General features: G+C 46.4%; 52 non-coding genes and 10 pseudogenes across 52 annotated transcripts; all 62 read right to left on the bottom strand.

Moving 5' to 3' along the window:
• Positions 1-168: 168 nt before the first annotated feature.
• On the bottom strand, positions 169-287 carry LOC130468615 (5S ribosomal RNA). The gene has a single exon (XR_008929000.1). It is a non-coding gene; the product is annotated as a 5S ribosomal RNA (ribosomal RNA).
• Positions 288-380: 93 nt separating this feature from the next.
• LOC130468147 (uncharacterized) lies at positions 381-497 on the bottom strand (annotated as a pseudogene).
• A 164-nt stretch (positions 498-661) lies between these two features.
• LOC130468761 (5S ribosomal RNA) lies at positions 662-780 on the bottom strand. Its single transcript, XR_008929146.1, has one exon. It is a non-coding gene; the product is annotated as a 5S ribosomal RNA (ribosomal RNA).
• A 112-nt stretch (positions 781-892) lies between these two features.
• Positions 893-1,011, bottom strand: LOC130468604 (5S ribosomal RNA). The gene has a single exon (XR_008928989.1). It is a non-coding gene; the product is annotated as a 5S ribosomal RNA (ribosomal RNA).
• A 219-nt stretch (positions 1,012-1,230) lies between these two features.
• LOC130468593 (5S ribosomal RNA) lies at positions 1,231-1,349 on the bottom strand. The gene has a single exon (XR_008928978.1). It is a non-coding gene; the product is annotated as a 5S ribosomal RNA (ribosomal RNA).
• A 94-nt stretch (positions 1,350-1,443) lies between these two features.
• Positions 1,444-1,560, bottom strand: LOC130468142 (uncharacterized; annotated as a pseudogene).
• A 164-nt stretch (positions 1,561-1,724) lies between these two features.
• Positions 1,725-1,843, bottom strand: LOC130468759 (5S ribosomal RNA). The gene has a single exon (XR_008929144.1). It is a non-coding gene; the product is annotated as a 5S ribosomal RNA (ribosomal RNA).
• Positions 1,844-1,955: 112 nt separating this feature from the next.
• Positions 1,956-2,074, bottom strand: LOC130468650 (5S ribosomal RNA). The gene has a single exon (XR_008929035.1). It is a non-coding gene; the product is annotated as a 5S ribosomal RNA (ribosomal RNA).
• Positions 2,075-2,294: 220 nt separating this feature from the next.
• On the bottom strand, positions 2,295-2,413 carry LOC130468702 (5S ribosomal RNA). Its single transcript, XR_008929087.1, has one exon. It is a non-coding gene; the product is annotated as a 5S ribosomal RNA (ribosomal RNA).
• Positions 2,414-2,633: 220 nt separating this feature from the next.
• On the bottom strand, positions 2,634-2,752 carry LOC130468668 (5S ribosomal RNA). Its single transcript, XR_008929053.1, has one exon. It is a non-coding gene; the product is annotated as a 5S ribosomal RNA (ribosomal RNA).
• A 219-nt stretch (positions 2,753-2,971) lies between these two features.
• Positions 2,972-3,090, bottom strand: LOC130468582 (5S ribosomal RNA). The gene has a single exon (XR_008928967.1). It is a non-coding gene; the product is annotated as a 5S ribosomal RNA (ribosomal RNA).
• A 220-nt stretch (positions 3,091-3,310) lies between these two features.
• LOC130468571 (5S ribosomal RNA) lies at positions 3,311-3,429 on the bottom strand. The gene has a single exon (XR_008928956.1). It is a non-coding gene; the product is annotated as a 5S ribosomal RNA (ribosomal RNA).
• A 94-nt stretch (positions 3,430-3,523) lies between these two features.
• Positions 3,524-3,640, bottom strand: LOC130468146 (uncharacterized; annotated as a pseudogene).
• A 164-nt stretch (positions 3,641-3,804) lies between these two features.
• LOC130468758 (5S ribosomal RNA) lies at positions 3,805-3,923 on the bottom strand. The gene has a single exon (XR_008929143.1). It is a non-coding gene; the product is annotated as a 5S ribosomal RNA (ribosomal RNA).
• A 112-nt stretch (positions 3,924-4,035) lies between these two features.
• LOC130468560 (5S ribosomal RNA) lies at positions 4,036-4,154 on the bottom strand. The gene has a single exon (XR_008928945.1). It is a non-coding gene; the product is annotated as a 5S ribosomal RNA (ribosomal RNA).
• A 219-nt stretch (positions 4,155-4,373) lies between these two features.
• Positions 4,374-4,492, bottom strand: LOC130468549 (5S ribosomal RNA). Its single transcript, XR_008928934.1, has one exon. It is a non-coding gene; the product is annotated as a 5S ribosomal RNA (ribosomal RNA).
• A 93-nt stretch (positions 4,493-4,585) lies between these two features.
• On the bottom strand, positions 4,586-4,702 carry LOC130468141 (uncharacterized; annotated as a pseudogene).
• A 164-nt stretch (positions 4,703-4,866) lies between these two features.
• On the bottom strand, positions 4,867-4,985 carry LOC130468757 (5S ribosomal RNA). Its single transcript, XR_008929142.1, has one exon. It is a non-coding gene; the product is annotated as a 5S ribosomal RNA (ribosomal RNA).
• Positions 4,986-5,097: 112 nt separating this feature from the next.
• Positions 5,098-5,216, bottom strand: LOC130468648 (5S ribosomal RNA). The gene has a single exon (XR_008929033.1). It is a non-coding gene; the product is annotated as a 5S ribosomal RNA (ribosomal RNA).
• Positions 5,217-5,436: 220 nt separating this feature from the next.
• LOC130468773 (5S ribosomal RNA) lies at positions 5,437-5,555 on the bottom strand. The gene has a single exon (XR_008929158.1). It is a non-coding gene; the product is annotated as a 5S ribosomal RNA (ribosomal RNA).
• A 210-nt stretch (positions 5,556-5,765) lies between these two features.
• On the bottom strand, positions 5,766-5,884 carry LOC130468667 (5S ribosomal RNA). Its single transcript, XR_008929052.1, has one exon. It is a non-coding gene; the product is annotated as a 5S ribosomal RNA (ribosomal RNA).
• Positions 5,885-6,104: 220 nt separating this feature from the next.
• On the bottom strand, positions 6,105-6,223 carry LOC130468692 (5S ribosomal RNA). Its single transcript, XR_008929077.1, has one exon. It is a non-coding gene; the product is annotated as a 5S ribosomal RNA (ribosomal RNA).
• A 220-nt stretch (positions 6,224-6,443) lies between these two features.
• On the bottom strand, positions 6,444-6,562 carry LOC130468538 (5S ribosomal RNA). Its single transcript, XR_008928923.1, has one exon. It is a non-coding gene; the product is annotated as a 5S ribosomal RNA (ribosomal RNA).
• Positions 6,563-6,656: 94 nt separating this feature from the next.
• Positions 6,657-6,773, bottom strand: LOC130468138 (uncharacterized; annotated as a pseudogene).
• Positions 6,774-6,937: 164 nt separating this feature from the next.
• LOC130468756 (5S ribosomal RNA) lies at positions 6,938-7,056 on the bottom strand. The gene has a single exon (XR_008929141.1). It is a non-coding gene; the product is annotated as a 5S ribosomal RNA (ribosomal RNA).
• A 112-nt stretch (positions 7,057-7,168) lies between these two features.
• Positions 7,169-7,287, bottom strand: LOC130468647 (5S ribosomal RNA). Its single transcript, XR_008929032.1, has one exon. It is a non-coding gene; the product is annotated as a 5S ribosomal RNA (ribosomal RNA).
• Positions 7,288-7,507: 220 nt separating this feature from the next.
• On the bottom strand, positions 7,508-7,626 carry LOC130468701 (5S ribosomal RNA). The gene has a single exon (XR_008929086.1). It is a non-coding gene; the product is annotated as a 5S ribosomal RNA (ribosomal RNA).
• Positions 7,627-7,836: 210 nt separating this feature from the next.
• Positions 7,837-7,955, bottom strand: LOC130468747 (5S ribosomal RNA). The gene has a single exon (XR_008929132.1). It is a non-coding gene; the product is annotated as a 5S ribosomal RNA (ribosomal RNA).
• Positions 7,956-8,175: 220 nt separating this feature from the next.
• LOC130468527 (5S ribosomal RNA) lies at positions 8,176-8,294 on the bottom strand. Its single transcript, XR_008928912.1, has one exon. It is a non-coding gene; the product is annotated as a 5S ribosomal RNA (ribosomal RNA).
• A 93-nt stretch (positions 8,295-8,387) lies between these two features.
• On the bottom strand, positions 8,388-8,504 carry LOC130468137 (uncharacterized; annotated as a pseudogene).
• Positions 8,505-8,668: 164 nt separating this feature from the next.
• On the bottom strand, positions 8,669-8,787 carry LOC130468700 (5S ribosomal RNA). The gene has a single exon (XR_008929085.1). It is a non-coding gene; the product is annotated as a 5S ribosomal RNA (ribosomal RNA).
• Positions 8,788-9,007: 220 nt separating this feature from the next.
• On the bottom strand, positions 9,008-9,126 carry LOC130468666 (5S ribosomal RNA). Its single transcript, XR_008929051.1, has one exon. It is a non-coding gene; the product is annotated as a 5S ribosomal RNA (ribosomal RNA).
• A 219-nt stretch (positions 9,127-9,345) lies between these two features.
• Positions 9,346-9,464, bottom strand: LOC130468514 (5S ribosomal RNA). Its single transcript, XR_008928900.1, has one exon. It is a non-coding gene; the product is annotated as a 5S ribosomal RNA (ribosomal RNA).
• A 220-nt stretch (positions 9,465-9,684) lies between these two features.
• Positions 9,685-9,803, bottom strand: LOC130468503 (5S ribosomal RNA). The gene has a single exon (XR_008928889.1). It is a non-coding gene; the product is annotated as a 5S ribosomal RNA (ribosomal RNA).
• A 93-nt stretch (positions 9,804-9,896) lies between these two features.
• LOC130468145 (uncharacterized) lies at positions 9,897-10,013 on the bottom strand (annotated as a pseudogene).
• A 164-nt stretch (positions 10,014-10,177) lies between these two features.
• Positions 10,178-10,296, bottom strand: LOC130468755 (5S ribosomal RNA). Its single transcript, XR_008929140.1, has one exon. It is a non-coding gene; the product is annotated as a 5S ribosomal RNA (ribosomal RNA).
• Positions 10,297-10,408: 112 nt separating this feature from the next.
• LOC130468492 (5S ribosomal RNA) lies at positions 10,409-10,527 on the bottom strand. Its single transcript, XR_008928878.1, has one exon. It is a non-coding gene; the product is annotated as a 5S ribosomal RNA (ribosomal RNA).
• Positions 10,528-10,746: 219 nt separating this feature from the next.
• Positions 10,747-10,865, bottom strand: LOC130468481 (5S ribosomal RNA). The gene has a single exon (XR_008928867.1). It is a non-coding gene; the product is annotated as a 5S ribosomal RNA (ribosomal RNA).
• A 94-nt stretch (positions 10,866-10,959) lies between these two features.
• LOC130468136 (uncharacterized) lies at positions 10,960-11,076 on the bottom strand (annotated as a pseudogene).
• A 164-nt stretch (positions 11,077-11,240) lies between these two features.
• On the bottom strand, positions 11,241-11,359 carry LOC130468754 (5S ribosomal RNA). The gene has a single exon (XR_008929139.1). It is a non-coding gene; the product is annotated as a 5S ribosomal RNA (ribosomal RNA).
• A 112-nt stretch (positions 11,360-11,471) lies between these two features.
• On the bottom strand, positions 11,472-11,590 carry LOC130468646 (5S ribosomal RNA). The gene has a single exon (XR_008929031.1). It is a non-coding gene; the product is annotated as a 5S ribosomal RNA (ribosomal RNA).
• Positions 11,591-11,811: 221 nt separating this feature from the next.
• Positions 11,812-11,930, bottom strand: LOC130468772 (5S ribosomal RNA). Its single transcript, XR_008929157.1, has one exon. It is a non-coding gene; the product is annotated as a 5S ribosomal RNA (ribosomal RNA).
• Positions 11,931-12,140: 210 nt separating this feature from the next.
• Positions 12,141-12,259, bottom strand: LOC130468665 (5S ribosomal RNA). Its single transcript, XR_008929050.1, has one exon. It is a non-coding gene; the product is annotated as a 5S ribosomal RNA (ribosomal RNA).
• A 220-nt stretch (positions 12,260-12,479) lies between these two features.
• LOC130468691 (5S ribosomal RNA) lies at positions 12,480-12,598 on the bottom strand. Its single transcript, XR_008929076.1, has one exon. It is a non-coding gene; the product is annotated as a 5S ribosomal RNA (ribosomal RNA).
• Positions 12,599-12,818: 220 nt separating this feature from the next.
• LOC130468470 (5S ribosomal RNA) lies at positions 12,819-12,937 on the bottom strand. The gene has a single exon (XR_008928856.1). It is a non-coding gene; the product is annotated as a 5S ribosomal RNA (ribosomal RNA).
• A 93-nt stretch (positions 12,938-13,030) lies between these two features.
• On the bottom strand, positions 13,031-13,147 carry LOC130468135 (uncharacterized; annotated as a pseudogene).
• A 164-nt stretch (positions 13,148-13,311) lies between these two features.
• Positions 13,312-13,430, bottom strand: LOC130468753 (5S ribosomal RNA). The gene has a single exon (XR_008929138.1). It is a non-coding gene; the product is annotated as a 5S ribosomal RNA (ribosomal RNA).
• Positions 13,431-13,542: 112 nt separating this feature from the next.
• On the bottom strand, positions 13,543-13,661 carry LOC130468645 (5S ribosomal RNA). The gene has a single exon (XR_008929030.1). It is a non-coding gene; the product is annotated as a 5S ribosomal RNA (ribosomal RNA).
• Positions 13,662-13,881: 220 nt separating this feature from the next.
• LOC130468699 (5S ribosomal RNA) lies at positions 13,882-14,000 on the bottom strand. The gene has a single exon (XR_008929084.1). It is a non-coding gene; the product is annotated as a 5S ribosomal RNA (ribosomal RNA).
• A 210-nt stretch (positions 14,001-14,210) lies between these two features.
• On the bottom strand, positions 14,211-14,329 carry LOC130468746 (5S ribosomal RNA). The gene has a single exon (XR_008929131.1). It is a non-coding gene; the product is annotated as a 5S ribosomal RNA (ribosomal RNA).
• A 220-nt stretch (positions 14,330-14,549) lies between these two features.
• LOC130468459 (5S ribosomal RNA) lies at positions 14,550-14,668 on the bottom strand. The gene has a single exon (XR_008928845.1). It is a non-coding gene; the product is annotated as a 5S ribosomal RNA (ribosomal RNA).
• A 93-nt stretch (positions 14,669-14,761) lies between these two features.
• Positions 14,762-14,878, bottom strand: LOC130468134 (uncharacterized; annotated as a pseudogene).
• A 220-nt stretch (positions 14,879-15,098) lies between these two features.
• Positions 15,099-15,217, bottom strand: LOC130468698 (5S ribosomal RNA). The gene has a single exon (XR_008929083.1). It is a non-coding gene; the product is annotated as a 5S ribosomal RNA (ribosomal RNA).
• Positions 15,218-15,427: 210 nt separating this feature from the next.
• LOC130468745 (5S ribosomal RNA) lies at positions 15,428-15,546 on the bottom strand. The gene has a single exon (XR_008929130.1). It is a non-coding gene; the product is annotated as a 5S ribosomal RNA (ribosomal RNA).
• A 220-nt stretch (positions 15,547-15,766) lies between these two features.
• LOC130468448 (5S ribosomal RNA) lies at positions 15,767-15,885 on the bottom strand. Its single transcript, XR_008928834.1, has one exon. It is a non-coding gene; the product is annotated as a 5S ribosomal RNA (ribosomal RNA).
• Positions 15,886-15,983: 98 nt separating this feature from the next.
• Positions 15,984-16,102, bottom strand: LOC130468724 (5S ribosomal RNA). The gene has a single exon (XR_008929109.1). It is a non-coding gene; the product is annotated as a 5S ribosomal RNA (ribosomal RNA).
• Positions 16,103-16,322: 220 nt separating this feature from the next.
• On the bottom strand, positions 16,323-16,441 carry LOC130468744 (5S ribosomal RNA). The gene has a single exon (XR_008929129.1). It is a non-coding gene; the product is annotated as a 5S ribosomal RNA (ribosomal RNA).
• Positions 16,442-16,660: 219 nt separating this feature from the next.
• Positions 16,661-16,779, bottom strand: LOC130468404 (5S ribosomal RNA). The gene has a single exon (XR_008928793.1). It is a non-coding gene; the product is annotated as a 5S ribosomal RNA (ribosomal RNA).
• A 220-nt stretch (positions 16,780-16,999) lies between these two features.
• Positions 17,000-17,118, bottom strand: LOC130468293 (5S ribosomal RNA). Its single transcript, XR_008928697.1, has one exon. It is a non-coding gene; the product is annotated as a 5S ribosomal RNA (ribosomal RNA).
• A 98-nt stretch (positions 17,119-17,216) lies between these two features.
• On the bottom strand, positions 17,217-17,335 carry LOC130468832 (5S ribosomal RNA). The gene has a single exon (XR_008929217.1). It is a non-coding gene; the product is annotated as a 5S ribosomal RNA (ribosomal RNA).
• A 219-nt stretch (positions 17,336-17,554) lies between these two features.
• LOC130468783 (5S ribosomal RNA) lies at positions 17,555-17,673 on the bottom strand. The gene has a single exon (XR_008929168.1). It is a non-coding gene; the product is annotated as a 5S ribosomal RNA (ribosomal RNA).
• Positions 17,674-17,892: 219 nt separating this feature from the next.
• On the bottom strand, positions 17,893-18,010 carry LOC130468825 (5S ribosomal RNA). The gene has a single exon (XR_008929210.1). It is a non-coding gene; the product is annotated as a 5S ribosomal RNA (ribosomal RNA).
• Between the last annotated feature and the right edge of the window lie 6,425 nt (positions 18,011-24,435).

Genomic DNA, 24,435 nt, shown 5'->3' with positions numbered 1-24,435 from the left:
CCCTTTTCTGTTCGGAATGCCGTAACTTTGCGCCCGGTTCTCGGAACTCCGCCGTTCTTTTTCCAAGTTCCTTATTTCTAGACCACCTACGCTCCGCAACCTCGTTTGACCTCGGAAAAAAGGCACCGTCGTCGGGAAAAAAATAAAAAACGGAATTTGGCGAAAAAAGGGGTGCAACACGAGGACTTCCCAGGAGGTCACCCATCCTAGTACTACTCTCGCCCAAGCACGCTTAACTGCGGAGTTCTGATGGGATCCGGTGCATTAGTGCTGGTATGATCGCACCCAAACACTTACTGCGCTCATTTCATTATAACCTCGTTTGACCTCGGAAAAAAGGCACCGTCGTCGGAAAAAAATAAAAAAACGGAATTTGGCGAAAAAAGGGGTGCAACACTTCCCAGGAGATCACCCATCCTAGTACTACTCTCGCCCAAGCACGTTTAACTGCGAGTTCTGATGGGATCCGGTGCATTGGTGCTGGTATGATCGCACTCAAACACTTACTGCGCTCATTTCATTATAACCCAAACCCGACCCGACCCCCTTTTCTGTTCGGAGTTCCTTATTTCTCGACCACCTACGCTCCGCAACCTCGTTTGACCTTGGAAAAAAGGCACCGTCGTCGGAAAAAAATAAAAAACGGAATTTGGCGAAAAAAGGGGTGCAACACGAGGACTTCCCAGGAGGTCACCCATCCTAGTACTACTCTCGCCCAAGCACGCTTAACTGCGGAGTTCTGATGGGATCCGGTTCATTAGTGCTGGTATGATCGCACTCAAACACTTACTGCGCTCATTTCTCGACCACCTACGCTCCGCAACTTCGTTTGACCTCGGAAAAAAGGCACCGTCGTCGGGAAAAAAATAAAAAACGGAATTTGGCGAAAAAAGGGGTGCAACACGAGGACTTCCCAGGAGGTCACCCATCCTAGTACTACTCTCGCCCAAGCACGCTTAACTGCGGAGTTCTGATGGGATCCGGTGCATTAGTGCTGGTATGATCGCACCCAAACACTTACTGCGCTCATTTCATTATAACCCAAACCCGACCCGACCCGACCCCCTTTTCTGTTAAGAATGCCGTAACTTTGCGCCCGGTTCTCGGAACTCCGCCGTTCTTTTTCCAAGTTCCTTGTTTCTCGACCACCTACGCTCCGCAACCTCGTTTGACCTCGGAAAAAAGGCACCGTCGTCGGAAAAAAATAAAAAACGGAATTTGGCGAAAAAAGGGGTGCAACACGAGGACTTCCCAGGAGGTCACCCATCCTAGTACTACTCTCGCCCAAGCACGCTTAACTGCGGAGTTCTGATGGGATCCGGTGCATTAGTGCTGGTATGATCGCACCCAAACACTTACTGCGCTCATTTCATTATAACCTCGTTTGACCTCGGAAAAAAGGCACCGTCGTCGGAAAAAAATAAAAAAACGGAATTTGGCGAAAAAAAGGGGTGCAACACTTCCCAGGAGGTCACCCATCCTAGTACTACTCTCGCCCAAGCACGTTTAACTGCGAGTTCTGATGGGATCCGGTGCATTGGTGCTGGTATGATCGCACTCAAACACTTACTGCGCTCATTTCATTATAACCCAAACCCGACCCGACCCCCTTTTCTGTTCGGAGTTCCTTATTTCTCGACCACCTACGCTCCGCAACCTCGTTTGACCTTGGAAAAAAGGCACCGTCGTCGGAAAAAAATAAAAAACGGAATTTGGCGAAAAAAGGGGTGCAACACGAGGACTTCCCAGGAGGTCACCCATCCTAGTACTACTCTCGCCCAAGCACGCTTAACTGCGGAGTTCTGATGGGATCCGGTTCATTAGTGCTGGTATGATCGCACTCAAACACTTACTGCGCTCATTTCTCGACCACCTACGCTCCGCAACTTCGTTTGACCTCGGAAAAAAGGCACCGTCGTCGGGAAAAAAATAAAAAACGGAATTTGGCGAAAAAAGGGGTGCAACACGAGGACTTCCCAGGAGGTCACCCATCCTAGTACTACTCTCGCCCAAGCACGCTTGACTGCGGAGTTCTGATGGGATCCGGTGCATTAGTGCTGGTATGATCGCACCCAAACACTTACTGCGCTCATTTCATTATAACCCAAACCCGACCCGACCCGACCCCCTTTTCTGTTCGGAATGCCGTAACTTTGCGCCCGGTTCTCGGAACTCCGCCGTTCTTTTTCCAAGTTCCTTATTTCTCGACCACCTACGCTCCGCAACTTCGTTTGACCTCGGAAAAAAGGCACCGTCGTCGGGAAAAAAATAAAAAACGGAATTTGGCGAAAAAAGGGGTGCAACACGAGGACTTCCCAGGAGGTCACCCATCTTAGTACTACTCTCGCCCAAGCACGCTTAACTGCGGAGTTCTGATGGAATCCGGTGCATTAGTGCTGGTATGATTGCACCCAAACACTTACTGCGCTCATTTCATTATAACCCAAACCCGACCCGACCCGACCCCCTTTTCTGTTCGGAATGCCGTAACTTTGCGCCCGGTTCTCGGAACTCCGCCGTTCTTTTTCCAAGTTCCTTATTTCTCGACCACCTACGCTCCGCAACTTCGTTTGACCTCGGAAAAAAGGCACCGTCGTCGGGAAAAAAATAAAAAACGGAATTTGGCGAAAAAAGGGGTGCAACACGAGGACTTCCCAGGAGGTCACCCATCCTAGTACTACTCTCGCCCAAGCACGCTTAACTGCGGAGTTCTGATGGAATCCGGTGCATTAGTGCTGGTATGATCGCACCCAAACACTTACTGCGCTCATTTCATTATAACCCAAACCCGACCCGACCCGACCCCCTTTTCTGTTCGGAATGCCGTAACTTTGCGCCCGGTTCTCGGAACTCCGCCGTTCTTTTTCCAAGTTCCTTATTTCTCGACCACCTACGCTCCGCAACCTCGTTTGACCTCGGAAAAAAGGCACCGTCGTCGGAAAAAAATAAAAAACGGAATTTGGCGAAAAAAGGGGTGCAACACGAGGACTTCCCAGGAGGTCACCCATCCTAGTACTACTCTCGCCCAAGCACGCTTAACTGCGGAGTTCTGATGGGATCCGGTGCATTAGTGCTGGTATGATCGCACCCAAACACTTACTGCGCTCATTTCATTATAACCCAAACCCGACCCGACCCGACCCCCTTTTCTGTTCGGAATGCCGTAACTTTGCGCCCGGTTCTCGGAACTCCGCCGTTCTTTTTCCAAGTTCCTTATTTCTAGACCACCTACGCTCCGCAACCTCGTTTGACCTCGGAAAAAAGGCACCGTCGTCGGGAAAAAAATAAAAAACGGAATTTGGCGAAAAAAGGGGTGCAACACGAGGACTTCCCAGGAGGTCACCCATCCTAGTACTACTCTCGCCCAAGCACGCTTAACTGCGGAGTTCTGATGGGATCCGGTGCATTAGTGCTGGTATGATCGCACCCAAACACTTACTGCGCTCATTTCATTATAACCTCGTTTGACCTCGGAAAAAAGGCACCGTCGTCGGAAAAAAATAAAAAAAACGGAATTTGGCGAAAAAAGGGGTGCAACACTTCCCAGGAGATCACCCATCCTAGTACTACTCTCGCCCAAGCACGTTTAACTGCGAGTTCTGATGGGATCCGGTGCATTGGTGCTGGTATGATCGCACTCAAACACTTACTGCGCTCATTTCATTATAACCCAAACCCGACCCGACCCCCTTTTCTGTTCGGAGTTCCTTATTTCTCGACCACCTACGCTCCGCAACCTCGTTTGACCTTGGAAAAAAGGCACCGTCGTCGGAAAAAAATAAAAAACGGAATTTGGCGAAAAAAGGGGTGCAACACGAGGACTTCCCAGGAGGTCACCCATCCTAGTACTACTCTCGCCCAAGCACGCTTAACTGCGGAGTTCTGATGGGATCCGGTTCATTAGTGCTGGTATGATCGCACTCAAACACTTACTGCGCTCATTTCTCGACCACCTACGCTCCGCAACTTCGTTTGACCTCGGAAAAAAGGCACCGTCGTCGGGAAAAAAATAAAAAACGGAATTTGGCGAAAAAAGGGGTGCAACACGAGGACTTCCCAGGAGGTCACCCATCCTAGTACTACTCTCGCCCAAGCACGCTTAACTGCGGAGTTCTGATGGGATCCGGTGCATTAGTGCTGGTATGATCGCACCCAAACACTTACTGCGCTCATTTCATTATAACCCAAACCCGACCCGACCCGACCCCCTTTTCTGTTAAGAATGCCGTAACTTTGCGCCCGGTTCTCGGAACTCCGCCGTTCTTTTTCCAAGTTCCTTGTTTCTCGACCACCTACGCTCCGCAACCTCGTTTGACCTCGGAAAAAAGGCACCGTCGTCGGAAAAAAATAAAAAACGGAATTTGGCGAAAAAAGGGGTGCAACACGAGGACTTCCCAGGAGGTCACCCATCCTAGTACTACTCTCGCCCAAGCACGCTTAACTGCGGAGTTCTGATGGGATCCGGTGCATTAGTGCTGGTATGATCGCACCCAAACACTTACTGCGCTCATTTCATTATAACCTCGTTTGACCTCGGAAAAAAGGCACCGTCGTCGGAAAAAAATAAAAAAACGGAATTTGGCGAAAAAAGGGGTGCAACACTTCCCAGGAGGTCACCCATCCTAGTACTACTCTCGCCCAAGCACGTTTAACTGCGAGTTCTGATGGGATCCGGTGCATTGGTGCTGGTATGATCGCACTCAAACACTTACTGCGCTCATTTCATTATAACCCAAACCCGACCCGACCCCCTTTTCTGTTCGGAGTTCCTTATTTCTCGACCACCTACGCTCCGCAACCTCGTTTGACCTTGGAAAAAAGGCACCGTCGTCGGAAAAAAATAAAAAACGGAATTTGGCGAAAAAAGGGGTGCAACACGAGGACTTCCCAGGAGGTCACCCATCCTAGTACTACTCTCGCCCAAGCACGCTTAACTGCGGAGTTCTGATGGGATCCGGTTCATTAGTGCTGGTATGATCGCACTCAAACACTTACTGCGCTCATTTCTCGACCACCTACGCTCCGCAACTTCGTTTGACCTCGGAAAAAAGGCACCGTCGTCGGGAAAAAAATAAAAAACGGAATTTGGCGAAAAAAGGGGTGCAACACGAGGACTTCCCAGGAGGTCACCCATCCTAGTACTACTCTCGCCCAAGCACGCTTGACTGCGGAGTTCTGATGGGATCCGGTGCATTAGTGCTGGTATGATCGCACCCAAACACTTACTGCGCTCATTTCATTATAACCCAAACCCGACCCGACCCGACCCCCTTTTCTGTTCGGAATGCCGTAACTTTGCGCCCGGTTCTCGGAACTCCGCCGTTCTTTTTCCAAGTTCCTTATTTCTCGACCACCTACGCTCCGCAACTTCGTTTGACCTCGGAAAAAAGGCACCGTCGTCGGGAAAAAAATAAAAAACGGAATTTGGCGAAAAAAGGGGTGCAACACGAGGACTTCCCAGGAGGTCACCCATCTTAGTACTACTCTCGCCCAAGCACGCTTAACTGCGGAGTTCTGATGGAATCCGGTGCATTAGTGCTGGTATGATTGCAACCAAACACTTACTGCGCTCATTTCATTATAACCCAAACCCGACCCCCTTTTCTGTTCGGAATGCCGTAACTTTGCGCCCGGTTCTCGGAACTCCGCCGTTCTTTTTCCAAGTTCCTTATTTCTCGACCACCTACGCTCCGCAACTTCGTTTGACCTCGGAAAAAAGGCACCGTCGTCGGGAAAAAAATAAAAAACGGAATTTGGCGAAAAAAGGGGTGCAACACGAGGACTTCCCAGGAGGTCACCCATCCTAGTACTACTCTCGCCCAAGCACGCTTAACTGCGGAGTTCTGATGGAATCCGGTGCATTAGTGCTGGTATGATCGCACCCAAACACTTACTGCGCTCATTTCATTATAACCCAAACCCGACCCGACCCGACCCCCTTTTCTGTTCGGAATGCCGTAACTTTGCGCCCGGTTCTCGGAACTCCGCCGTTCTTTTTCCAAGTTCCTTATTTCTCGACCACCTACGCTCCGCAACCTCGTTTGACCTCGGAAAAAAGGCACCGTCGTCGGAAAAAAAATAAAAAACGGAATTTGGCGAAAAAAGGGGTGCAACACGAGGACTTCCCAGGAGGTCACCCATCCTAGTATTACTCTCGCCCAAGCACGCTTAACTGCGGAGTTCTGATGGGATCCGGTGCATTAGTGCTGGTATGATCGCACCCAAACACTTACTGCGCTCATTTCATTATAACCCAAACCCGACGCGACCCGACCCCCTTTTCTGTTCGGAATGCCGTAACTTTGCGCCCGGTTCTCGGAACTCCGCCGTTCTTTTTCCAAGTTCCTTATTTCTAGACCACCTACGCTCCGCAACCTCGTTTGACCTCGGAAAAAAGGCACCGTCGTCGGGAAAAAAATAAAAAACGGAATTTGGCGAAAAAAGGGGTGCAACACGAGGACTTCCCAGGAGGTCACCCATCCTAGTACTACTCTCGCCCAAGCACGCTTAACTGCGGAGTTCTGATGGGATCCGGTGCATTAGTGCTGGTATGATCGCACCCAAACACTTACTGCGCTCATTTCATTATAACCTCGTTTGACCTCGGAAAAAAGGCACCGTCGTCGGAAAAAAATAAAAAAAACGGAATTTGGCGAAAAAAGGGGTGCAACACTTCCCAGGAGGTCACCCATCCTAGTACTACTCTCGCCCAAGCACGTTTAACTGCGAGTTCTGATGGGATCCGGTGCATTGGTGCTGGTATGATCGCACTCAAACACTTACTGCGCTCATTTCATTATAACCCAAACCCGACCCGACCCCCTTTTCTGTTCGGAGTTCCTTATTTCTCGACCACCTACGCTCCGCAACCTCGTTTGACCTTGGAAAAAAGGCACCGTCGTCGGGAAAAAATAAAAAACGGAATTTGGCGAAAAAAGGGGTGCAACACGAGGACTTCCCAGGAGGTCACCCATCCTAGTACTACTCTCGCCCAAGCACGCTTAACTGCGGAGTTCTGATGGGATCCGGTTCATTAGTGCTGGTATGATCGCACTCAAACACTTACTGCGCTCATTTCTCGACCACCTACGCTCCGCAACTTCGTTTGACCTCGGAAAAAAGGCACCGTCGTCGGGAAAAAAATAAAAAACGGAATTTGGCGAAAAAAGGGGTGCAACACGAGGACTTCCCAGGAGGTCACCCATCCTAGTACTACTCTCGCCCAAGCACGCTTGACTGCGGAGTTCTGATGGGATCCGGTGCATTAGTGCTGGTATGATCGCACCCAAACACTTACTGCGCTCATTTCATTATAACCCAAACCCGACCCGACCCGACCCCCTTTTCTGTTCGGAATGCCGTAACTTTGCGCCCGGTTCTCGGAACTCCGCCGTTCTTTTTCCAAGTTCCTTATTTCTCGACCACCTACGCTCCGCAACTTCGTTTGACCTCGGAAAAAAGGCACCGTCGTCGGGAAAAAAATAAAAAACGGAATTTGGCGAAAAAAGGGGTGCAACACGAGGACTTCCCAGGAGGTCACCCATCTTAGTACTACTCTCGCCCAAGCACGCTTAACTGCGGAGTTCTGATGGAATCCGGTGCATTAGTGCTGGTATGATTGCACCCAAACACTTACTGCGCTCATTTCATTATAACCCAAACCCGACCCCCTTTTCTGTTCGGAATGCCGTAACTTTGCGCCCGGTTCTCGGAACTCCGCCGTTCTTTTTCCAAGTTCCTTATTTCTCGACCACCTACGCTCCGCAACCTCGTTTGACCTCGGAAAAAAGGCACCGTCGTCGGGAAAAAAATAAAAAACGGAATTTGGCGAAAAAAAGGGTGCAACACGAGGACTTCCCAGGAGGTCACCCATCCTAGTACTACTCTCGCCCAAGCACGCTTAACTGCGGAGTTCTGATGGAATCTGGTGCATTAGTGCTGGTATGATCGCACCCAAACACTTACTGCGCTCATTTCATTATAACCCAAACCCGACCCGACCCGACCCCCTTTTCTGTTCGGAATGCCGTAACTTGGCGCCCGGTTCTCGGAACTCCGCCGTTCTTTTTCCAAGTTCCTTATTTCTAGACCACCTACGCTCCGCAACCTCGTTTGACCTCGGAAAAAAGGCACCGTCGTCGGGAAAAAAATAAAAAACGGAATTTGGCGAAAAAAGGGGTGCAACACGAGGACTTCCCAGGAGGTCACCCATCCTAGTACTACTCTCGCCCAAGCACGCTTAACTGCGGAGTTCTGATGGGATCCGGTGCATTAGTGCTGGTATGATCGCACCCAAACACTTACTGCGCTCATTTCATTATAACCTCGTTTGACCTCGGAAAAAAGGCACCGTCGTCGGAAAAAAATAAAAAAACGGAATTTGGCGAAAAAAGGGGTGCAACACTTCCCAGGAGGTCACCCATCCTAGTACTACTCTCGCCCAAGCACGTTTAACTGCGAGTTCTGATGGGATCCGGTGCATTGGTGCTGGTATGATCGCACTCAAACACTTACTGCGCTCATTTCATTATAACCCAAACCCGACCCGACCCCCTTTTCTGTTCGGAGTTCCTTATTTCTCGACCACCTACGCTCCGCAACCTCGTTTGACCTTGGAAAAAAGGCACCGTCGTCGGAAAAAAATAAAAAACGGAATTTGGCGAAAAAAGGGGTGCAACACGAGGACTTCCCAGGAGGTCACCCATCTTAGTACTACTCTCGCCCAAGCACGCTTAACTGCGGAGTTCTGATGGAATCCGGTGCATTAGTGCTGGTATGATTGCACCCAAACACTTACTGCGCTCATTTCATTATAACCCAAACCCGACCCGACCCGACCCCCTTTTCTGTTCGGAATGCCGTAACTTTGCGCCCGGTTCTCGGAACTCCGCCGTTCTTTTTCCAAGTTCCTTATTTCTCGACCACCTACGCTCCGCAACTTCGTTTGACCTCGGAAAAAAGGCACCGTCGTCGGGAAAAAAATAAAAAACGGAATTTGGCGAAAAAAGGGGTGCAACACGAGGACTTCCCAGGAGGTCACCCATCCTAGTACTACTCTCGCCCAAGCACGCTTAACTGCGGAGTTCTGATGGAATCCGGTGCATTAGTGCTGGTATGATCGCACCCAAACACTTACTGCGCTCATTTCATTATAACCCAAACCCGACCCGACCCGACCCCCTTTTCTGTTCGGAATGCCGTAACTTTGCGCCCGGTTCTCGGAACTCCGCCGTTCTTTTTCCAAGTTCCTTATTTCTCGACCACCTACGCTCCGCAACCTCGTTTGACCTCGGAAAAAAGGCACCGTCGTCGGAAAAAAATAAAAAACGGAATTTGGCGAAAAAAGGGGTGCAACACGAGGACTTCCCAGGAGGTCACCCATCCTAGTACTACTCTCGCCCAAGCACGCTTAACTGCGGAGTTCTGATGGGATCCGGTGCATTAGTGCTGGTATGATCGCACCCAAACACTTACTGCGCTCATTTCATTATAACCCAAACCCGACCCGACCCGACCCCCTTTTCTGTTCGGAATGCCGTAACTTTGCGCCCGGTTCTCGGAACTCCGCCGTTCTTTTTCCAAGTTCCTTATTTCTAGACCACCTACGCTCCGCAACCTCGTTTGACCTCGGAAAAAAGGCACCGTCGTCGGGAAAAAAATAAAAAACGGAATTTGGCGAAAAAAGGGGTGCAACACGAGGACTTCCCAGGAGGTCACCCATCCTAGTACTACTCTCGCCCAAGCACGCTTAACTGCGGAGTTCTGATGGGATCCGGTGCATTAGTGCTGGTATGATCGCACCCAAACACTTACTGCGCTCATTTCATTATAACCTCGTTTGACCTCGGAAAAAAGGCACCGTCGTCGGAAAAAAATAAAAAAACGGAATTTGGCGAAAAAAGGGGTGCAACACTTCCCAGGAGATCACCCATCCTAGTACTACTCTCGCCCAAGCACGTTTAACTGCGAGTTCTGATGGGATCCGGTGCATTGGTGCTGGTATGATCGCACTCAAACACTTACTGCGCTCATTTCATTATAACCCAAACCCGACCCGACCCCCTTTTCTGTTCGGAGTTCCTTATTTCTCGACCACCTACGCTCCGCAACCTCGTTTGACCTTGGAAAAAAGGCACCGTCGTCGGAAAAAAATAAAAAACGGAATTTGGCGAAAAAAGGGGTGCAACACGAGGACTTCCCAGGAGGTCACCCATCCTAGTACTACTCTCGCCCAAGCACGCTTAACTGCGGAGTTCTGATGGGATCCGGTTCATTAGTGCTGGTATGATCGCACTCAAACACTTACTGCGCTCATTTCTCGACCACCTACGCTCCGCAACTTCGTTTGACCTCGGAAAAAAGGCACCGTCGTCGGGAAAAAAATAAAAAACGGAATTTGGCGAAAAAAGGGGTGCAACACGAGGACTTCCCAGGAGGTCACCCATCCTAGTACTACTCTCGCCCAAGCACGCTTAACTGCGGAGTTCTGATGGGATCCGGTGCATTAGTGCTGGTATGATCGCACCCAAACACTTACTGCGCTCATTTCATTATAACCCAAACCCGACCCGACCCGACCCCCTTTTCTGTTAAGAATGCCGTAACTTTGCGCCCGGTTCTCGGAACTCCGCCGTTCTTTTTCCAAGTTCCTTGTTTCTCGACCACCTACGCTCCGCAACCTCGTTTGACCTCGGAAAAAAGGCACCGTCGTCGGAAAAAAATAAAAAACGGAATTTGGCGAAAAAAGGGGTGCAACACGAGGACTTCCCAGGAGGTCACCCATCCTAGTACTACTCTCGCCCAAGCACGCTTAACTGCGGAGTTCTGATGGGATCCGGTGCATTAGTGCTGGTATGATCGCACCCAAACACTTACTGCGCTCATTTCATTATAACCTCGTTTGACCTCGGAAAAAAGGCACCGTCGTCGGAAAAAAATAAAAAAAACGGAATTTGGCGAAAAAAGGGGTGCAACACTTCCCAGGAGGTCACCCATCCTAGTACTACTCTCGCCCAAGCACGTTTAACTGCGAGTTCTGATGGGATCCGGTGCATTGGTGCTGGTATGATCGCACTCAAACACTTACTGCGCTCATTTCATTATAACCCAAACCCGACCCGACCCCCTTTTCTGTTCGGAGTTCCTTATTTCTCGACCACCTACGCTCCGCAACCTCGTTTGACCTTGGAAAAAAGGCACCGTCGTCGGAAAAAAATAAAAAACGGAATTTGGCGAAAAAAGGGGTGCAACACGAGGACTTCCCAGGAGGTCACCCATCCTAGTACTACTCTCGCCCAAGCACGCTTAACTGCGGAGTTCTGATGGGATCCGGTTCATTAGTGCTGGTATGATCGCACTCAAACACTTACTGCGCTCATTTCTCGACCACCTACGCTCCGCAACTTCGTTTGACCTCGGAAAAAAGGCACCGTCGTCGGGAAAAAAATAAAAAACGGAATTTGGCGAAAAAAGGGGTGCAACACGAGGACTTCCCAGGAGGTCACCCATCCTAGTACTACTCTCGCCCAAGCACGCTTGACTGCGGAGTTCTGATGGGATCCGGTGCATTAGTGCTGGTATGATCGCACCCAAACACTTACTGCGCTCATTTCATTATAACCCAAACCCGACCCGACCCGACCCCCTTTTCTGTTCGGAATGCCGTAACTTTGCGCCCGGTTCTCGGAACTCCGCCGTTCTTTTTCCAAGTTCCTTATTTCTCGACCACCTACGCTCCGCAACTTCGTTTGACCTCGGAAAAAAAGGCACCGTCGTCGGGAAAAAAATAAAAAACGGAATTTGGCGAAAAAAGGGGTGCAACACGAGGACTTCCCAGGAGGTCACCCATCTTAGTACTACTCTCGCCCAAGCACGCTTAACTGCGGAGTTCTGATGGAATCCGGTGCATTAGTGCTGGTATGATTGCAACCAAACACTTACTGCGCTCATTTCATTATAACCCAAACCCGACCCCCTTTTCTGTTCGGAATGCCGTAACTTTGCGCCCGGTTCTCGGAACTCCGCCGTTCTTTTTCCAAGTTCCTTATTTCTCGACCACCTACGCTCCGCAACTTCGTTTGACCTCGGAAAAAAGGCACCGTCGTCGGGAAAAAAATAAAAAACGGAATTTGGCGAAAAAAGGGGTGCAACACGAGGACTTCCCAGGAGGTCACCCATCCTAGTACTACTCTCGCCCAAGCACGCTTAACTGCGGAGTTCTGATGGAATCCGGTGCATTAGTGCTGGTATGATCGCACCCAAACACTTACTGCGCTCATTTCATTATAACCCAAACCCGACCCGACCCGACCCCCTTTTCTGTTCGGAATGCCGTAACTTTGCGCCCGGTTCTCGGAACTCCGCCGTTCTTTTTCCAAGTTCCTTATTTCTCGACCACCTACGCTCCGCAACCTCGTTTGACCTCGGAAAAAAGGCACCGTCGTCGGAAAAAAAATAAAAAACGGAATTTGGCGAAAAAAGGGGTGCAACACGAGGACTTCCCAGGAGGTCACCCATCCTAGTATTACTCTCGCCCAAGCACGCTTAACTGCGGAGTTCTGATGGGATCCGGTGCATTAGTGCTGGTATGATCGCACCCAAACACTTACTGCGCTCATTTCATTATAACCCAAACCCGACGCGACCCGACCCCCTTTTCTGTTCGGAATGCCGTAACTTTGCGCCCGGTTCTCGGAACTCCGCCGTTCTTTTTCCAAGTTCCTTATTTCTAGACCACCTACGCTCCGCAACCTCGTTTGACCTCGGAAAAAAGGCACCGTCGTCGGGAAAAAAATAAAAAACGGAATTTGGCGAAAAAAGGGGTGCAACACGAGGACTTCCCAGGAGGTCACCCATCCTAGTACTACTCTCGCCCAAGCACGCTTAACTGCGGAGTTCTGATGGGATCCGGTGCATTAGTGCTGGTATGATCGCACCCAAACACTTACTGCGCTCATTTCATTATAACCTCGTTTGACCTCGGAAAAAAGGCACCGTCGTCGGAAAAAAATAAAAAAACGGAATTTGGCGAAAAAAGGGGTGCAACACTTCCCAGGAGGTCACCCATCCTAGTACTACTCTCGCCCAAGCACGTTTAACTGCGAGTTCTGATGGGATCCGGTGCATTGGTGCTGGTATGATCGCACTCAAACACTTACTGCGCTCATTTCATTATAACCCAAACCCGACCCGACCCCCTTTTCTGTTCGGAGTTCCTTATTTCTCGACCACCTACGCTCCGCAACCTCGTTTGACCTTGGAAAAAAGGCACCGTCGTCGGGAAAAAATAAAAAACGGAATTTGGCGAAAAAAGGGGTGCAACACGAGGACTTCCCAGGAGGTCACCCATCCTAGTACTACTCTCGCCCAAGCACGCTTAACTGCGGAGTTCTGATGGGATCCGGTTCATTAGTGCTGGTATGATCGCACTCAAACACTTACTGCGCTCATTTCTCGACCACCTACGCTCCGCAACTTCGTTTGACCTCGGAAAAAAGGCACCGTCGTCGGGAAAAAAATAAAAAACGGAATTTGGCGAAAAAAGGGGTGCAACACGAGGACTTCCCAGGAGGTCACCCATCCTAGTACTACTCTCGCCCAAGCACGCTTGACTGCGGAGTTCTGATGGGATCCGGTGCATTAGTGCTGGTATGATCGCACCCAAACACTTACTGCGCTCATTTCATTATAACCCAAACCCGACCCGACCCGACCCCCTTTTCTGTTCGGAATGCCGTAACTTTGCGCCCGGTTCTCGGAACTCCGCCGTTCTTTTTCCAAGTTCCTTATTTCTCGACCACCTACGCTCCGCAACTTCGTTTGACCTCGGAAAAAAGGCACCGTCGTCGGGAAAAAAATAAAAAACGGAATTTGGCGAAAAAAGGGGTGCAACACGAGGACTTCCCAGGAGGTCACCCATCTTAGTACTACTCTCGCCCAAGCACGCTTAACTGCGGAGTTCTGATGGAATCCGGTGCATTAGTGCTGGTATGATTGCACCCAAACACTTACTGCGCTCATTTCATTATAACCCAAACCCGACCCCCTTTTCTGTTCGGAATGCCGTAACTTTGCGCCCGGTTCTCGGAACTCCGCCGTTCTTTTTCCAAGTTCCTTATTTCTCGACCACCTACGCTCCGCAACCTCGTTTGACCTCGGAAAAAAGGCACCGTCGTCGGGAAAAAAATAAAAAACGGAATTTGGCGAAAAAAAGGGTGCAACACGAGGACTTCCCAGGAGGTCACCCATCCTAGTACTACTCTCGCCCAAGCACGCTTAACTGCGGAGTTCTGATGGAATCTGGTGCATTAGTGCTGGTATGATCGCACCCAAACACTTACTGCGTTCATTTCATTATAACCCAAACCCGACCCGACCCGACCCCCTTTTCTGTTCGGAATGCCGTAACTTTGCGCCCGGTTCTCGGAACTCCGCCGTTCTTTTTCCAAGTTCCTTATTTCTAGACCACCTACGCTCCGCAACCTCGTTTGACCTCGGAAAAAAGGCACCGTCGTCGGGAAAAAAATAAAAAACGGAATTTGGCGAAAAAAGGGGTGCAACACGAGGACTTCCCAGGAGGTCACCCATCCTAGTACTACTCTCGCCCAAGCACGCTTAACTGCGGAGTTCTGATGGGATCCGGTGCATTAGTGCTGGTATGATCGCACCCAAACACTTACTGCGCTCATTTCATTATAACCTCGTTTGACCTCGGAAAAAAGGCACCGTCGTCGGAAAAAAATAAAAAAACGGAATTTGGCGAAAAAAGGGGTGCAACACTTCCCAGGAGGTCACCCATCCTAGTACTACTCTCGCCCAAGCACGTTTAACTGCGAGTTCTGATGGGATCCGGTGCATTGGTGCTGGTATGATCGCACTCAAACACTTACTGCGCTCATTTCATTATAACCCAAACCCGACCCGACCCGACCCCCTTTTCTGTTCGGAATGCCGTAACTTTGCGCCCGGTTCTCGGAACTCCGCCGTTCTTTTTCCAAGTTCCTTATTTCTCGACCACCTACGTTCCGCAACTTCGTTTGACCTCGGAAAAAAGGCACCGTCGTCGGGAAAAAAATAAAAAACGGAATTTGGCGAAAAAAGGGGTGCAACACGAGGACTTCCCAGGAGGTCACCCATCTTAGTACTACTCTCGCCCAAGCACGCTTAACTGCGGAGTTCTGATGGAATCCGGTGCATTAGTGCTGGTATGATTGCACCCAAACACTTACTGCGCTCATTTCATTATAACCCAAACCCGACCCCCTTTTCTGTTCGGAATGCCGTAACTTTGCGCCCGGTTCTCGGAACTCCGCCGTTCTTTTTCCAAGTTCCTTATTTCTCGACCACCTACGCTCCGCAACTTCGTTTGACCTCGGAAAAAAGGCACCGTCGTCGGGAAAAAAATAAAAAACGGAATTTGGCGAAAAAAAGGGTGCAACACGAGGACTTCCCAGGAGGTCACCCATCCTAGTACTACTCTCGCCCAAGCACGCTTAACTGCGGAGTTCTGATGGAATCTGGTGCATTAGTGCTGGTATGATCGCACCCAAACACTTACTGCGCTCATTTCATTATAACCCAAACCCGACCCGACCCGACCCCCTTTTCTGTTCGGAATGCCGTAACTTTGCGCCCGGTTCTCGGAACTCCGCCGTTCTTTTTCCAAGTTCCTTATTTCTAGACCACCTACGCTCCGCAACCTCGTTTGACCTCGGAAAAAAGGCACCGTCGTCGGGAAAAAAATAAAAAACGGAATTTGGCGAAAAAAGGGGTGCAACACGAGGACTTCCCAGGAGGTCACCCATCCTAGTACTACTCTCGCCCAAGCACGCTTAACTGCGGAGTTCTGATGGGATCCGGTGCATTAGTGCTGGTATGATCGCACCCAAACACTTACTGCGCTCATTTCATTATAACCTCGTTTGACCTCGGAAAAAAGGCACCGTCGTCGGAAAAAAATAAAAAAACGGAATTTGGCGAAAAAAGGGGTGCAACACGAGGACTTCCCAGGAGGTCACCCATCCTAGTACTACTCTCGCCCAAGCACGCTTAACTGCGGAGTTCTGATGGGATCCGGTGCATTAGTGCTGGTATGATCTCACCCAAACACTTACTGCGCTCATTTCATTATAACCCAAACCCGACCCGACCCGATCCCCTTTTCTATTCGGAATGCCGTAACTTTGCGCCCGGTTCTCGGAACTCCGCCATTCTTTTTCCAAGTTCCTTATTTCTCGACCACCTACGCTCCGCAACCTCGTTTGACCTCGGAAAAAAGGCACCGTCGTCGGGAAAAAAATAAAAAACGGAATTTGGCGAAAAAAGGGGTGCAACACGAGGACTTCCCAGGAGGTCACCCATCCTAGTACTACTCTCGCCCAAGCACGCTTAGCTGCGGAGTTCTGATGGGATCCGGTGCATTAGTGCTGGAATGATCGCACCTAAACACTTACTGCGCTCATTTCATTATAACCCAAACCCGACCCGACCCGACCCCCTTTTCTGTTAAGAATGCCGTAACTTTGCGCCCGGTTCTTGGAACTCCGCCGTTCTTTTTCCAAGTTCCTTGTTTCTCGACCACCTACGCTCCGCAACCTCGTTTGACCTCGGAAAAAAGGCACCGTCGTCGGAAAAAAATAAAAAACGGAATTTGGCGAAAAAAGGGGTGCAACACGAGGACTTCCCAGGAGGTCACCCATCCTAGTACTACTCTCGCCCAAGCACGCTTAACTGCGGAGTTCTGATGGGATCCGGTGCATTAGTGCTGGTATGATCGCACCCAAACACTTACTGCGCTCATTTCATTATAACCCAAACCCGACCCGACCCGACCCCCTTTTCTGTTCGGAATGCCGTAACTTTGCGCCCGGTTCTCGGAACTCCGCCGTTCTTTTTCCAAGTTCCTTATTTCTAGACCACCTACGCTCCGCAACCTCGTTTGACCTCGGAAAAAAGGCACCGTCGTCGGGAAAAAAATAAAAAACGGAATTTGGCGAAAAAAGGGGTGCAACACGAGGACTTCCCAGGAGGTCACCCATCCTAGTACTACTCTCGCCCAAGCACGCTTAACTGCGGAGTTCTGATGGGATCCGGTGCATTAGTGCTGGTATGATCGCACCCAAACACTTACTGCGCTCATTTCATTATAACCTCGTTTGACCTCGGAAAAAAGGCACCGTCGTCGGAAAAAAATAAAAAAACGGAATTTGGCGAAAAAAGGGGTGCAACACGAGGACTTCCCAGGAGGTCACCCATCCTAGTACTACTCTAGCCCAAGCACGCTTAACTGCGGAGTTCTGATGGGATCCGGTGCATTAGTGCTGGTATGATCTCACCCAAACACTTACTGCGCTCATTTCATTATAACCCAAACCCGACCCGACCCGATCCCCTTTTCTATTCGGAATGCCGTAACTTTGCGCCCGGTTCTCGGAACTCCGCCATTCTTTTTCCAAGTTCCTTATTTCTCGACCACCTACGCTCCGCAACCTCGTTTGACCTCGGAAAAAAGGCACCGTCGTCGGAAAAAAATAAAAAACGGAATTTGGCGAAAAAAGGGGTGCAACACGAGGACTTCCCAGGAGGTCACCCATCCTAGCACTACTCTCGCCCAAGCACGCTTAACTGTGGAGTTCTGATGGGATCCGGTGCATTAGTGCTGGTATGATCGCACCCAAAAACTTACTGCGCTCATTTCATTATAACCCAAACCCGACCCGACCCGACCCCCTTTTCTGTTCGGAATGCCGTAACTTTGCGCCCGGTTCTCGGAACTCCGCCGTTCTTTTTCCAAGTTCCTTATTTCTCGACCACCTACGCTCCGCAACCTCGTTTGACCTCGGAAAAAAGGCACCGTCGTCGGAAAAAAATAAAAAACGGAATTTGGCGAAAAAAGGGGTGCAACACGAGGACTTCCAGGAGGTCACCCATCCTAGTACTACTCTCGCCCAAGCACGCTTAACTGCGGAGTTCTGATGGGATCCGGTGCATTAGTGCTAGTATGATCGCACCCAAACAATTACTGCGCTCATTTCATTATAACCCAAACCCGACCCGACCCGACCCCCTTTTCTTTTCGGAATGCCGTAACTTTGCGCCCGGTTCTCGGAACTCCGCCGTTCTTTTTCCAAGTTCCTTATTTCTCGACCACCTACGCTCCGCAACCTCGTTTGACCTCGGAAAAAAGGCACCGTCGTCGGAAAAAAATAAAAACCGGAATTTGGCGAAAAAAGGGGTGCAACACGAGGACTTCCCAGGAGGTCACCCTGTTAGGTTATGATACATATGACAATGCATAAATCATGCGGAAAAACCATTTAGCCAGGAACACATATTATTTACACATAATCATATAGCATAATTTAGATGCATACTCTTTGTTGCGTGCCTTCCCTAGCTGCGCCCGAACCGAACAAGAACAAGTCTTTAGGACTCCAAGTGTCGTCCCTCCGTAGATAGTCCACAGCACGTCCGGATCCGCCTTAAGATTGACCAACTAGAATCGCCCTTAAGGTACTAGAATTTTCGGCACTCTTAGGTAAGAAATATGACTGAATTTTTCTCTCAAAACTCACTTTGAATACTTGAATTAATCTCTGAAAATATGTGACCCTAGGCACGTATTTATAGAGTTATGGAAAGGGAATTGGAATCCTAGTAGGATACGAATTAATTAAACTTAGAATCCTACAAGAACTCTAATTAATTAATTTATCCTTTTAGGAATAGGAATTTAATCATATACTAATTCTAATAGTTTTAGGAATCGTGCATGAACACAAACTCACACACACACGGCAGCCACGATGGGCCGCCCATGCGTGTGCGTGCGAGCAGCAGCCCACGCAGCGAGGCCATGGCCTTGGCGCGCGCTGGGCCTGCCTTGCGGTGGGCCTGGGCGCTGTCTTGGCTGGGCGCGCGTTTGGCTTGCTGGGCGATGGCCCGACTTCGTGCTGGGCCTTCGTCCGGCAGGCCTCGTCCGATGCTAATTCGTACGATACGATTCCGATTAAATTCCCGGTTCCGGAATTCATTTCCGATACGAACAATATTTAATATTTCCGATTCCGGAATCTATTTCCGTTTCGAACAAATATTTAATATTTCCGTTTCCGGAATTATTTTCCGATTCCGATAATATTTCCGATTCTGAGAATATTTCCGTTTCCGGCAATATTTCCGATTCTGGTAATATTTCCATTTCCGATAATATTTTTCGATACGTACCATGTTTCCGTTTCCGGCAACATCTACGACTTGGATAATATTTATATTTCCGATACGATCCATATTTCCGTTTCCGGCAATATCATCGTTTCCCGAGTATTCATTTCTTGCCTGTGACGATCTCAGCTCCCACTGAAACCAAGATCCGTCGATTCCGAATATCCGTAGATGGAGTATCTAATGCCATTAAATACTTGATCCGTTTACGTACTATTTGTGTGACCCTACGGGTTCAGTCAAGAGTAAGCTGTGGATTAATATCATTAATTCCACTTGAACTGAAGCGGCCTCTAGCTAGGCATTCAGCTCACTTGATCTCACTGAATTATTAACTTGTTAATTAATACTGAACCGCATTTATTAGACTTAACATAGAATGCATACTTGGACCAAGGGCATTATTTCCTTCAGTCTCCCACTTGTCCTTAGGGACAAGTGTGCATTTCCTAATTCCTTTGTCGCTCGATGCTTGCTCTTGAACATAAGGTAAGAGTTGTCATCCTTATTATGTCTAGAGGTGTTCCTCGGTTTCAGAGTTCAACTGATCAAATAAACAGATAATCATAGCCTATGATTCATCCGAGAACGGCCATGCATTTCACAGTTTCTAGCTCTCCGAGTGGCCTTGTACAACTTTTAAGCATCTCATCCCGATTTATGGGAGGACAATCCCAATCTTGTGATCTTGAGATTAGACTTCGTTTGATAGGTGATTACCTGAGCGTTGCCTTTATAGCCTCCTTTTACGGTGCGACGGTTGGTCAACGTCAAAGCAACCATTTCTCAAACAAGTAATCTTAAATCACTCAGGTATTGAGGATTTAGTGTCTAATAATTTTAATGAAATTTACTTATGACAGATTTTCATCTCTTACAGTAAAGTTTCATAGGTCTTGTCCGATACTAGTCTTCCCAAAGTAAGTATCTATGCAAATGATTATGACATTGCCATGTCCACATAGTTCAAGAAACAGAACTACTAGTCATCTTGCATTCTAATCGTCTAACGTTTTCTATGCGTCCAATTTTATAGAAAACTCCGACTAGGGACCATTTTCAACTTTTGACATTCAAGTTCACTTGATAGACATTTCTTAGTCACAGGACTGGTCCTGACAATCTATCTTGAATATATCGTCAAATTGAAGGGACTCATCATTTAATACTAAACCAAGATTAAATGGAATATGAAAATTCATTTCATATATGATAAATGTTCAACCCCAATGTTTTACAACCATGGGCCTCTAACCCATCTTTAAAACATTTCATGGAATTCAAAGCTATGCTTGATTTCCAGTGCTACAACGTGAGTGTTGCTTCTCACTTGTTGCATAGGTTTAGTTATCATGCTTTGCCAATCTTAACATCCTTTTTATCGAATGTTCTTTGAGATATGATGATAAGATCTTTTCGAGTTTGTTTATTATGTGATCTAGTCTTTCTTACTTCGATGGTGGTTTTACTCATTTTGCAATGAAGAACCATCAAGTCAGCAGACGTTTTTCTTGCTTCAAGAGTGGTTCTACGCATTTTTCAATGTAGAACCATCAAGCCAGCAGATAGGTGATCTACCCAAGTTCAGTGAAGAACTTTAAACAACCCTGTTTTATTGCTTCTTAGGCAATAATTACTTTTACTTCAACTGTATAGGTTGCTAGTGATGCTTTGTTTGGATTTACCTATCCAAGCAGTTCATAGATATGTGGAAGACTCTCCAACTATATCTTAGAACATAGAAATTATTATTTTAATTTCCCACGCAACAACTCATGGTCTCCAATCCATGTTGCCATTTCAAAACACGATGCTCTATAGCTCGTCCTTATCAATGGTTAACTCCAAAGGGTCTTGCTTGATCCTTTGCCAGTGTTTATGCGTGTAGCATCAATATTTAGCATATCTTTATTTCCTTGAATCAAGAACTATTCCTATGTACCATTTCAAGTACCATAAGTATTCTTGATCTCAATCTAGTTGATCTTCACTTAGATCAATAGAGATTGGTATATGTTCGTCATGCCTAAAGTCATACGATACGTTTTTGGCGATCCTCATATTATATCATACATGATAAATTCTTTTGCAGAATATTTCCCAATTGAATTCTATTCATGTAACTTTAGCTTATCTAGTTTCAGTAGATACTAAATTCAGCTAAATTCGTTGACATATAATATAGGTTAAGAATCTCATTTAGACTCTTTGATGTTTAACTTAGTAAATGCTTATACATAGTTCAAACATCCTTTACTTAGATTTATTCGCATGGGTCGAATATCTCCAATGGAGACTTTCGTGTTTGATTTAGTAAATGCCATTACTTAATCTAAAACAATGTTATAAGATCTTTGTAAATAGATCTTAATACCCAATATGTACTAAGTTTCGCCATGGTCCATTATTGATGAATAATTTCAAATCTAAGTCATTAGCATTTGAATGTTATTTCACAATAGAGAGATATGTGTGTGATACACATAGGACCAAATAAGTTTTTATGTACTCCCACTAAACTTCTTATACATCTATAAGAATCATGTATATTTTATGAAACTAAAATGCTTATTAGCTTCACTTAAAATACAGTTCCAATTCCCAATTGCTTGCTTAAATCTGTACTTAGATTTTATAAGCTAGCTTTCCTTTTCAAGCATTTATTTGGATCCACAAATTCTATGACATACCATGTACATATTATATTCCAACATTTGATTGAGGAATACGTTTTGTCATCCAATTGCTATATGTACCAATATGCAATCATTGCTTGAATTATAGACTTAAGCATTACGATTTTGCATGAGGTTTCAACACAATCCATGCCATGAATTTGCTTGTAACCTTTAGCAACTAATCTCGCTTTGTGTGTGAACACAATTTCATGTTTGATGGTTTTTATCCTTAAAACAAACTTGCAACCAATAGGTGTGAACCTATTCTTGCAAATCAACAAAATTTCAATTTTGTCATCAAAACATTGAGTATGTTTTATGGCCTTTAACCAATTAAACATATAGTCTATATATGGCCTCTAACCATTTTAGGGAATCTATATTTCGTCATAGCTTTCTTACAAGTCACAAACTCATTAATCTATATGATAATAGTTTGATTGCAAGTTGTAGGTTTCTTCACTATTTAATAGAAGAATCTCATAGTTTCATTGACCTGATCTCTATGTTTCTTCACTATCTAATAGAAGAATCTCATAGTTTCAGTGACTTGAATTCTATGCCTACTTGGGTATAGAACATCAAACAATAGAATATCAACAGGCACTTTGAGAGTCCTTTGAATATTCTATTCTCTTTGAAGCACTTGTAAAGTCTTCTAAGAGATGTCTATTCTTTAAAGCCACTTCTAAAGTCCTTAAAGAATAAGTTCGGATTTTCTGAAGCACTTCGAAAAGCCTCCGGAATGTCCGTTTATGTTTGTTGTTCGCCTCGAAGACTTTCGAGGTCTATTTTCTCCCACTTGTCATTTTGGAAACGAATCTCCAAAAGGACATTATTTCGAGCAAACAAACATTATGTTCTCAAAAATTCGTGGTAGAAACAATACCCTTGTGTCTCATTTGAATAAATCATAATGAAACATATATCTAGACTTGGGCCTTAGTTTGTTGAATAACAAACACTAAGCTCCCACTGAGTTTAGCAACTCTTTAGATATATATAATTGAAAAGATATCCTGAAATTACTTTTCAATAGCTTTGACGAATTTGGTTTAGTTTGGTGGTAGTTGAGCATTTTGTTTTAGAAATTATAGGAAAAGTCTTTATGATTCATTATTGATCGAATCAAGTACTAATTGACTTCGATTATTCCAACTAAGATATGCCATATCTTATGGACCTAGATTGTGAAATTACAACACACAATCATTGATGATCATATTTGGTCTCAAGTAATCATCAACATGATCTAACCTGGATCTTTATGATTTCTTGCCAAGTGGATTTTATACTTCTGAATCTTTGAACTAGCCAAATAGATTCAACTTATATCACATTTGAGTAAATAAACCTATATTCACTCAAATCCATGTGAAATAATAAAGTCATAAAATCCTTCTTTAGCTTTGAACTCTATTGTCTAGGTGTTCTAACAATAGTTCATGTCTTTTGTTACTTTCAACAAGTAAGACTTGTTGTCTTAAAATGATCTAGAAATCAATCAACTTTCAAAAGTCCATCAAAATAGAGCTTTTGAATGTTAACTTGTTGATATGGTCTAAGCAACAATGCCAAAGATTAGTGCAACTCAAATCAAGGGGTTGATTTGAACCTAGTAAAGTTCTTTAAAGAGTTGTTTGTTTTAATCAAGCATATTGACTCAACCTGTAATTGACCATTTCATTCAAATAAACAAACAAACATTGTTTTTGTTTTTCTTGAATGTGAGTCTTTCTGTGTTTGAAGCAGAAATTTAGGTATGCTGATTATGGAACAAAATAGCCATTAAGTTCCAGCCTTTGAAAGGACTTAAAACAAACTTAGATGACCCTACAATTAATGTAGCAATGCCATGCTTCATTTCCCACTTGTAGGTCATTAGTGTATCCTGGCTTCCATTGTTTGAGTTATTACCGAAGTAAGAACCTCAAGCGGTATATGATACCAAGGAAGTTTGATTGCTAGGTCACTTCTCTTTAAACATAAACTTATAGGTAGAAACGGAATCGTAAATTCCTTTCATTTGTTCCTCGTTTTCCTATTTCTTGTACCCTTTCTTATAGTCTTAAGAATTGAATTCTTTAGTGTTGACTTTTATACTTTGTTAGACATGTCCAATGTCACCCCAACAAGGTTCTTACCATTTAATTTATGTTGAATATTAAGTTTCAACTAGATGATCTTACCAGAAGCTTCTAAAGTTCTCTAAGCATCGATCTATTCGAATGTCTAGGGACTAGACTCATTCGAGAATTAAATGGACAAAGATATTAGGTTGTTAACCATTGGTAAAGCTGAGCGTATTAGACTCAATGCTTTATGATCTCAAAACTACAGTGTATTTTGAATTCACAAGCACCAATTGGTTTGCCATTCGATTTTGATGTTCGAAAACAACCATAAAAGTCGCTATAAGAAACGTACATTTTAAATTGCTCACTTTCTCTCATTTCCGTGAATCGTTCTTGGATTCACTACCAATCGAGGAAATTTACTGTTACCTTTCTAAAAGGATTTACTGCAGTGCAAGATA

Source organism: Spinacia oleracea, chromosome 2 (genome assembly GCF_020520425.1).
Source record: "Spinacia oleracea cultivar Varoflay chromosome 2, BTI_SOV_V1, whole genome shotgun sequence".
In the NCBI taxonomy this organism is placed as follows: domain Eukaryota; kingdom Viridiplantae; phylum Streptophyta; class Magnoliopsida; order Caryophyllales; family Amaranthaceae; genus Spinacia; species Spinacia oleracea.
This window is presented reverse-complemented; position numbering and strand designations above follow the sequence as displayed.